Source organism: Pseudorca crassidens, chromosome 5 (assembly GCF_039906515.1).
Source record: "Pseudorca crassidens isolate mPseCra1 chromosome 5, mPseCra1.hap1, whole genome shotgun sequence".
NCBI lineage: Eukaryota > Metazoa > Chordata > Mammalia > Artiodactyla > Delphinidae > Pseudorca > Pseudorca crassidens.
This window is the reverse complement of record NC_090300.1, coordinates 69,119,804-69,129,516: the sequence shown is the minus strand read 5'-3', so window position 1 is coordinate 69,129,516 and position 9,713 is coordinate 69,119,804.

Below are 9,713 nucleotides of genomic sequence, written 5' to 3'. Positions count from 1 at the left end.
AATGGGATTAGTGCTCTTATTAGAAGAGACAAGAGAGATGATCTCTCTCTCTCCATCATGTGAGGATCCAGCAAGAAGACGGCCATCTGCAAACCAGGAAGAAGACCCTCCCCAGACCTGACGACCATGCTGGCACCCTGATCTCAGACTTCCCAGCTTCCAGAACTGTGAGAGATACATTTCTATTATTTTAGTCACCTGGTCTATTGGCATTCTGTTACAGCAACCCAGACCACTATATTTATTCCTTGCTTGGCCTTGCGATAAATGTTGCACTTTCCTTCACCACAACCTGGTGTCAGTAGATTGGCTTTACTGCCTGCAAACAAGTGGACCCAAGTACGGTTCAGTAACAAAATCAGATCCAGCAATATACCAAGGCTATTACAACATGATCAAATGAGGTTTATTCCAGGGGGAAAAAAAGTTGGTTTAACATTTGGAAAGTAATCAGTGCAATTTACCATATTTACAGAGAGAGGAAGGAAAATCATATGATCATCTTAAAAGATCCCCTGCCCCCTAAAAATATCTGCAAAAATGCAACACTTGGGCCTTCCCTGGTGGCGCAGTGGTTAAGAAGCCACCTGCCAATGCAGGGGACACGGGTTCGAGCCCTGGTCCAGGAAGATCCCACGTGCTGCGGAGCAACTAAGCCCATGCACCACAACTACTTGAGCCTGCACTCTAGAGCCCGCAAGCCACAACTACTGAAGCCCGTGAACCTAGAGCCTGTGCTCCACAACAAGAGAAGCCACCACAATGAGAAGCCTGCGCACCGCAACAAAGAGTAACCCCCACTCACCACAACTAGAGAAAGCCTGAGAGCAGCAATGAAGACCCAACACAGCCAAAAATAAATAAATTTGTTTTTAAAAAATGCAACACCCACTCATGATTTAAAAAATAACTCTCAGCAAATTATAAATAGAAGGGAACTTCCTCAATCTGATAAAGGGTTTATGTAAAAAAAACAAAAAAACCAAAAAAACTGCAGCTAATATCATCCTCAATGGTGACAGAATGAATGCTTAATGTTTCTCAAGAACAAGAGAAATGTATCCACTCTCCCCATATCTATTCAACATTGTACTAAATCAATATAGGAAGAAAAGGAAAAATAAAGGCATATATTAGAAAGGAAAAAATAAAATTAATCATGATCCTGTACACAGAAGATCCCTGATAGTCCACGACAAAAGCAACTAGAACTAATAAGTGAGTCTAGCAAGGTCCCAGAATACAAGACCAATATACAAAAACCAATTTTACTTTCATGTACTAGCAACGAACAGCTGGATATTGGAATTTATAGAAACAATGCCAATTATACTATTTAAAACACGAAATACTTAAAAATAGATATAACAAAATCTGCATAAGATGTGCTGAAAATTCAATACCATTTGACCCAGAAATTCTACTTCTAGATATATACCCAAGAGAAATGAAAACATATACCAACACCAAAACATGTACATGAACATTCATATATAGCAGCAGCATTCACAATGGCCAAAAAGTGGGAACAACCCAAATACCCATCAATTGATGAATGTGCGAATAAAATAGGCTTATATCCATACAATGGAATATTATTCCATAATAAAAAAGGAATAAAGTACTGATATATGCTACAGTATTGAGGAACCATGAAAATATTATGTTAAGTGAAATAAGCCAGTCACAAAAGACCACAGGTTATGAGTACATTTACATGAAATGTTCTGAATATGCAAATCTATAGAGACCGAAAGTAGATTATTGTTTGCCTAGACTGGGAGGTATGAGAGATAAGATTGGCTTGAGATTAAGGAATGACTGTTGATGGTTACAGGGTTTCTTTTAGGGGGAAGGAAAATATTCTAAAATTAGATTGTGGTGATGGTTGCACAACTCTGTGAATATACTAAAATATCATTGAATTCTACTCTACAGTCAGCGAATTGTATGGCATATAAATTATATCTCAATAAAACTATCTTAAAAAACACAGGAGAAAGTTTTTTTCAACATTGGGATAGGCAAAAAATTCTTAAGGATTCAGTACATATAAAGAAACTATAAAACTATTTTTTAAAAATGATAAACTGGACTCCATCAAATGTTTTAAGTTTTGCTCTTCAAAAGACACAATTAAGAAAATAAAATAGCAAACCAGAGGTTAGGAGAAAATATTTATGATGCATATATCTGATAAATGGCTTGTATTTGTAATATATAAACACAACTCAATAATAAGACAAACAATCCAATTTTAAAATGAGCAAAACAGGACTTCCCTGGTAGCGCAGTTGTTAAGAATCCACCTGCCAATGTCGGGGACACAGGTTCGAGCCCTGGTCCGGGAAGATCCCACATGCCACGAAGCAACTAAGCCCGTGAGCCACAACTACTGAGCCTGCACTCTAGAGCCTGAGAGCCACAACTACTGAGCTCGTGTGCCACAACTACTGAAGCTCATGTGCCTAGAGCCCATGCTCCGTCCACAACAAGAGAAGCCACCATAGTGAGTAGCCTGCTCAACACAATGAAGAGTAGCCCCTGTTCGCCGCAACTAGAGAAAGCCCATGGGTAGCAACGAAGACATAAGACAACAAAAAATAAAAATTAATTAATTAAAAATAAAACAAAAAGACAAGGTGAACTCTCACTTCACACACACTAATCTAGCTAAAAGTAAAAAGACTGAAAATAAGTGTTGACAAGGACGTGGAGCACCTGGAACTCTCATATGCTGCCTGCGGAAATTTAAAATGGTAAAACTACTTTGGAAGAGTTTGATGGCTTCTTAAAAAGTTAAATTTTCCCTTACCATTTGGCCCATAAATTCTACTGCTAGGTATTTACTCAAGAAAAATAGCAATATATGTCCACAAAAAGAAATTGTACACAGTTTCATAACAGATTTATTCATAATAGCCAAATACTGGAAAAGTCTCAAATGGCCATCAACAAATGGCTGGATAAACAAATTGTGCTATATCCATGCAATGGAACGTTACTAAGCAATGAAAAGAAAAACTACTGATGCAATAATTAACATGAATGATTCCATGGGGTAAGACTGTCCTGAGTCTTGGCCTCCAGTACTGCTTACTTACCTAATAAGCCTTCAGCTACTGTTCCCATGAGAATAGCAGTTCCCTTGGCAAGAAAATGCTATGCAGAAAGCCTAGTGAGTGGAATGGTCCCCAAATACCTATCAGAACCCCTAACACTGTGCTGCTGGACAGAAGCCCACTCTCCTGTTTTTTGTTTTGTTTTGCTTTAGTTTGATTGGTTTGTTTGTTTTTGAGGATGGGTCAGCATTTTAGCTAGAAACTTGGTTTTCCTTTATCAGAACTCAGGACTTAATTTTTTCTCCAGTATTATGAGCTTTACCTCTAAATAGCTTTTCACTTTATTGCTAGGTTTGACACTTCCAAACTTATAACTGTGTATCCCTTTCATTTATAAGAATTATTGCTTTTTTGTTAATTTAATGCATTGGTTTTGTTCCTTGAGTTTAGATGCCAAAAATGACATACTCTTACCAGTCAAATCTGAATAATGCTGGATTTTTTTTCCTTCAATGAGGAGAGAGTGGAGGTGGAAATGGGTGGGTGGTGATAGTTTGCTCTCAAAAATCAAGGGTTTTTTTTTCAATTTATTTAAGTGATACTTGTTGGTTATACAAAAAATGGTGTCTTTCCTCACATATTAGAAGCACTCTTTCCGTGGACCGTGCACTGAAAGTGATTCAGGTGGGACTAACTCCAGGCACACGTTTTCCCTGACCCCACTATGAACAGCAGAGGTGGGTATGTGCGCCTTAGATCAAGGTGGGCACGTGGCCTAATCAAGATAATCACAAACTACAGAGGAGCTAGATCTATATCCATCAGAAAAGGAAACATTTCTTTAGCTCTGGAATAGAGATCTATAAGAATGACAGAATTAGAAATTTTTTTCAGTCAACTTATCTGGTCTCACAAAAGAAGCCAGGGTCTGCAGCAAGGAAAAAATTTTATCAATAGCTAAACGAAGCAGAGATAAGATAAAATGAGAGGACAGTTAGACTCATGACCACGTCAATGGAGTCCCTGGATTTAGACTCAAGAATGCTCTATCCCCCTAATTTTTGGTTACTTGACAAATAAATTCCTATTTTTGCTCACGCTGTTTGGTATTGGGTTTCTCTTACTTGTAACTGAGAGTCTTGACAATAAAAAAGTATAAGAAGGAGAAACGAGTACTGTTAAGTACTGTCAATTACACCACCAAAAGATAACTGTATTTTTTAGTATTTTTGCGGGTTTTTCTTCCACTGTTTTTCTATACATACTGTATTTATAATCATACACCACAACCTATATCCTTTTTTTGCTTAATACAATTATATAAGCATTTCTTGGGTAATTAAAAATTATTTGAAAATATCATTGATTATGGACGTAAAATATCTCATCATGCAACCATACTATAATTTTAACCATCCCTCCATTTTTGAATATTTAGCTTGTTTCCAATATTTCTCCTTATGAATAATACTGCAATAAATATCTTGGCACCTAGAGATTTTTTTTCTACATTTAGGATTATTTCCTTCACACGTAATCTCAGGAATTTAATTACTGGGCAAAATGTATGAACATTTTAAATGTCCATGATAAAATGTGAAAAATTTGTTTCTAAAGAGCTGTAAAATTAATAACCTCAGCAAAATTATATAAAGATATCAAATTCATGTCTCCACATCCACATTAAATATTACCACTTAAATCAGTTTATTTTTGGCCGCTCGGCTTGTGGGATCCTAGCTCCCAGCCAGGGGTCAAACCCAGGCCGCCTGCAGTGGGAGCTCAGAGTCCTCACAACTGGACCCCCAGGGAATTCCCTAAAACAATCTTTTATTGGTTGTATAGTTGAAAATGTTATGGCATAACTTTGTTGTTTTAATTTGTATTTATTAGAGAGAAAATGCATGAGCATAAATTTATAATTCATTTATTTTTTCCATCTTGTGGCTTGTCTCTTCTTGTTCTTGTCCATGTGTTTATTGGCGACATTATGTTTTTCTTACTAATTTGTTTGACCCCCTCATAGTAAAGGTATTAACGTGTAACATTTATTGCAAATTGATTGTCTTGTAATTCTGTTGAAAATAATTGCCTTATATATTTTTTTAAAAAGCACGTTTAAAGCTTTATGCATCACATCTGTTTATCTTTTCCTCTATTGTTTCTTCTCTCATCTCAGAGAGTCTGTTTCCCCATTTAGAGACTTGATAGCCACTTTTATGTACATTTAGAGTGTTTTTAATAGTTTTGTGTTCTACTTTCAGTTGATTTAACTATCTGATCTTTTTGCAATAGTTTTCAAGCATGTATGAGGAAAAAGCGAAGAATATTCCTTTGCTCTAAATAACCAAAATGTATAAAGCTTCTTTTATCACATATTAAACTTTTTATTTTATTTTGTTTTAAATTTTATTTTATTTTTTTATACAGCAGGTTCTTACTAGTTATCTATTTTATACATATTAGTGTATATATGTCAATCCCAATCTCCCAATTCATCATACCACCATCCCTCTGCCACTTTCCCCCCTCGGTGTCCATACATTTGTTCTCTACATCTGTGTCTCAATTTCTGCCCTGCAAACCAGTTCATCTGTACCATTTTTCTAGGTTCCACATATATGCGTTAATATACGATATTTGTTTTTCTCTTTCTGACTTACTTCACTCTGTATGATAGTCTCTAGATCCAACCACATTACTACAAATGACCCAATTTCATTCCTTTTTATGGCTAATATTCCATTGTATATATGTACCACATCTTCTTTATCCATTCGTCTGTTGATGGGCATTTAGGTTGTTTCCATGACCTGGCTATTGTAAATAGTGCTGCAATGAACATTGGGGGGCATGTGTCTTTTTGAATTATGGTTTTCTCTGGGTATATGCCCAGTAGTGGGATTGCTGGATCATATGGTAGTTCTATTTTTAGTTTTTTAAGGAACCTCCATACTGTTCTCCATAGTGGCTGTATCAGTTTACATTCCCACCAACAGTGCAAGAGGGTTCCGTTTTCTCTACACCCTCTCCAGAACTTGTTGTTTGTAGATTTTCTGATGATGCCCATTCTAACTGGTGTGAGGTGATACCACATTGTAGTTTTGATTTGCATTTCTCTAATAATCAGTGATGTTGAGCAGCTTTTCATGTGCTTCTTGGCCATCTGTATGTTTTCTTTGGAGAAATGTCTATTTAAGTCTTCTGCCCATTTTTGGATTAGGTTGTTTGTTTTTTTAATCACATATTAAACTTTTTAATCTTTCTATTCATATGCCAGCAATACTCTATTTTATTTATTTTTTTAACATCTTTATTGGAGTATAATTGCTTTACAGTGGTGTGCTAGTTTCTGCTTTATAACAAAGTGAATCAGCTATACATATACATATATCCCCATATCTCCTCCCTCTGGCTTCTCCCTCCCACCCTCCCTATCCCATCCCTCTAGGTGGTCACAAACCAATATTCTATTTTAATTGCTATAATTTTGTAATACCTTTTATCACCTGGTAAGGCTAGCTGCCCATCCCACTGATAAATTATTATTTTTGAAAATGTGTTCTTATATTGTCTCACCTGTTTGCTCTGTCAGATGACCATCACACACACACACAAAACTAGCACCTCTGAAAATTCACTAGCAGCAACAGAATAGGAAAAGGGGTATAACTACAAGTTATAAACTTCAAAATGTGGCTATTGAGGAAAGAGACAAAACATTCTGACAGGTCAAAGCTCAGCTTCTGAGCCCACTGCAGCCCTCTACCCGCCACGACTGAACCCAGAAAGAAGGAGATTGGACAAATTCCTGAGACCTCTCACTAATACTCCCCAGCCTGTGGTTAAACAGACTCAAGAAATAAGTAAGCAGCTCAAAGAAACACTCCTCACAGTGTAGACTCCAACTTCAAGATCTCGCTAGAAACAGGAAGAGCCCCAGGGAACTATCAGGAATCCAGTGGTATCTCACCATGAGAACAGGAGGCATGGCCAACAAGGTGGATTAATTCCTGGTACCAGATTTGTAACATCATTTCAGGAGAGTAAAACCTAGGTTACAAAGGCTGCATACAGCCGCAGTGGAGGTCTGCTCCTACTCTTTCTGCCCTCAGTCTCAGAAGGGTGGATGGAAAGCAAATTTTAGCTCCACCCTGTAGGTTGGAGGTGAGACATGCAAGCGTCAGGGATGGAAGAAGTCATGGAGAATTCACCATCAGTGTCTCAGAGAGAACTGAAGGTCTCAAAAGACCTGTCCATTGGGGCTTCCCTGGTGGCACAGTGGTTGGGAGTCCGCCTGCCGATGCAGGGGACATGGGTTTGTGCCCTGGTCCGAGAGGATCCCATATGCCGCAGGGCGGCTGGGCCCGTGAGCCGTGGCCGCTGGGCCTGCGCGTCCGGAGCCTGTGCTCCGCAATGGGAGAAGCCACAGCAGTGAGAGGCCCGCGCACCGCAAAAAAAAAAAAAAAAAGACCTGTCCACGTTCAACACAAGCAAGCTAGAATCAGCCATGTACACTACAGAAAACAGAAAGAGAAACACAACATGCCAAAGAGAAGCTGAGAACCCAGTCTGCGAGAAAAAAATATACACCAAGCAAAAAAAAATTTTTTTAAATTCCAGTGAGTGCCTGTTCTATGGAAGATTGTGATAAGTGCATGAATAAAATAAGATAGATCTCAAAGATAAGAGGTAAAACAACAGAACTTCCAGGACACTGTTAAGTGAGAAGGGTGAAAGTAGGCACCCTTGTAAACAATTTTGTTGGGAATGCATTCTGTGTTCCACTATTTTATTATAATGCTGGACATTGTTTTGAATGTGTTATTCTTTATCATGTTAAGAAAACAGCATTGTATTTCTCATCCACAAAATGTTGTAATAGCAAATGGTTGAACATCTATTCAGCCTATTGCAGCTGGCATAAACAAGCTCTTTTGCAAGACCTTTCTTTTTTCTTGCATCACACTTACAAAGAACCTCAGTGCAGTCCTCAGAACTTGTCCACATAAATGATGAGTGAGACATTTCATCATATTTCCTTTTAACAACCAGACTTTCTGTCATTTAGCAAACTCAGTGACTCATTTTTCAAAGGCAAGATTTTCCACTGCTGTTATTTACAGGATTGCCACTATTAGGGCTACAGGTTGTACAAATACCCCATCGCCCAAATGTCTTTGGGTTCACTCTTTCTACAAGCATAAGCTTTAGAGTCAGACAGCTCTGAGTATGAATCCTTGCTCTACAATTTACTAATTGTGGCTTTGGATCACAGCTTCACCAGTATTCTTATATGAAATTTGGGTCTAGGCTATTTAATGTACAGGGCGTTATAAGGATTAAATAAAAGAGTGTGTTTCAGGCAGGTACTTCAAATGATGACTTATATTATTATCATTGTTATTTTTTAAATTATTATGTGTTTGGCACGTAGTATATACTTAATAAATATTTACTGAATGAATGAATGATCTCTAGAAAGAATTCAAAGATGAACTAGGAAGTCTCTGCCCATAAGAAATTTCCAAGCTAGGAAATTAATTGCCAATAAAATAAATATAAATGAACTTGAGTTCTAGGTTTGATTTCATGGGGCCTGATGACTTAATTCTGTTACCCCATTACCAAATATTCTTCCTAACTAGACCTCAGCCTGGTACCTGGGCACAGTCATAGATTAACTCCTGACCCATTATACTCTTTGAATATAGACAGCAGAAATCAACTCAAGCTAGCTTAAGTTAAAAGAGAAAATTATACAAAAATCCAGGAACTGATGTCTCATGTGACCCATGGGCAAGTATACAACTGAATGTCAAGAAGGACTGGAACCAAACGGTGGAAAACTTTTGAGAACAAGAGTTTCTCTCTCTCTCCCTCTCTCTTTCTCTCTCTTTCAGTTTTGTTTCTCTCTGAGCCTGCTTTTTTTTCTGCACAGCTGGCCTTCTTCTATCTCTAGACTGCAGGGCAGAAGGTGGCCACCCCTGAGTCTCAAATCTGCATATTTTACATCCATCCTAATTCATATTCCTGGAGGAACTCTGGATGGCCCAGCTTAGATCAAGCATCTGCCTTGGTCCATTCAATGGCCTCTAGGAGAAAGGGATCAGATTGGACTATAGGGCGGCCTGAAGGGTGTGGCCATAGGGTGGCCCCATCATGAAGGGAGAAATGGAAGAACACCCAGCAGGTGTCCACTACACTCAGTACAGACTGACGCTTGACCTCTTTATAGCCCTAACTCTCAGCGCAAACTGAACTGCACATTAAACCTTAATCCTGGGCTTCCCTGGTGGCGCAGTGGTTGAGAATCCGCCTGTCAATGTAGGGGACACGGGTTCGAGCCCTGGTCTGGGAAGATCCCACATGCCGCAGAGCAACTGGGCCCGTGAGCCACAACTACTGAGCCTGTGTGTCTGGAGCCTGTGCTCCGCAACAAGAGAGGCCGCGACAGTGAGAGGCCCGCACACCGCTATGAAGAGTGGCCCCCACTTCCCGCAACTAGAGAAAGCCCTCGCACAGAAACAAAGACCCAACACAGCCAAAAATAAATAAATAAATAAAATTTAAAAACAAAACAGAAAGAAACCTTAATCCTTGTCCCGGAATTCCACTTACACTGATCTTGTGAAACACACATAGCAAATA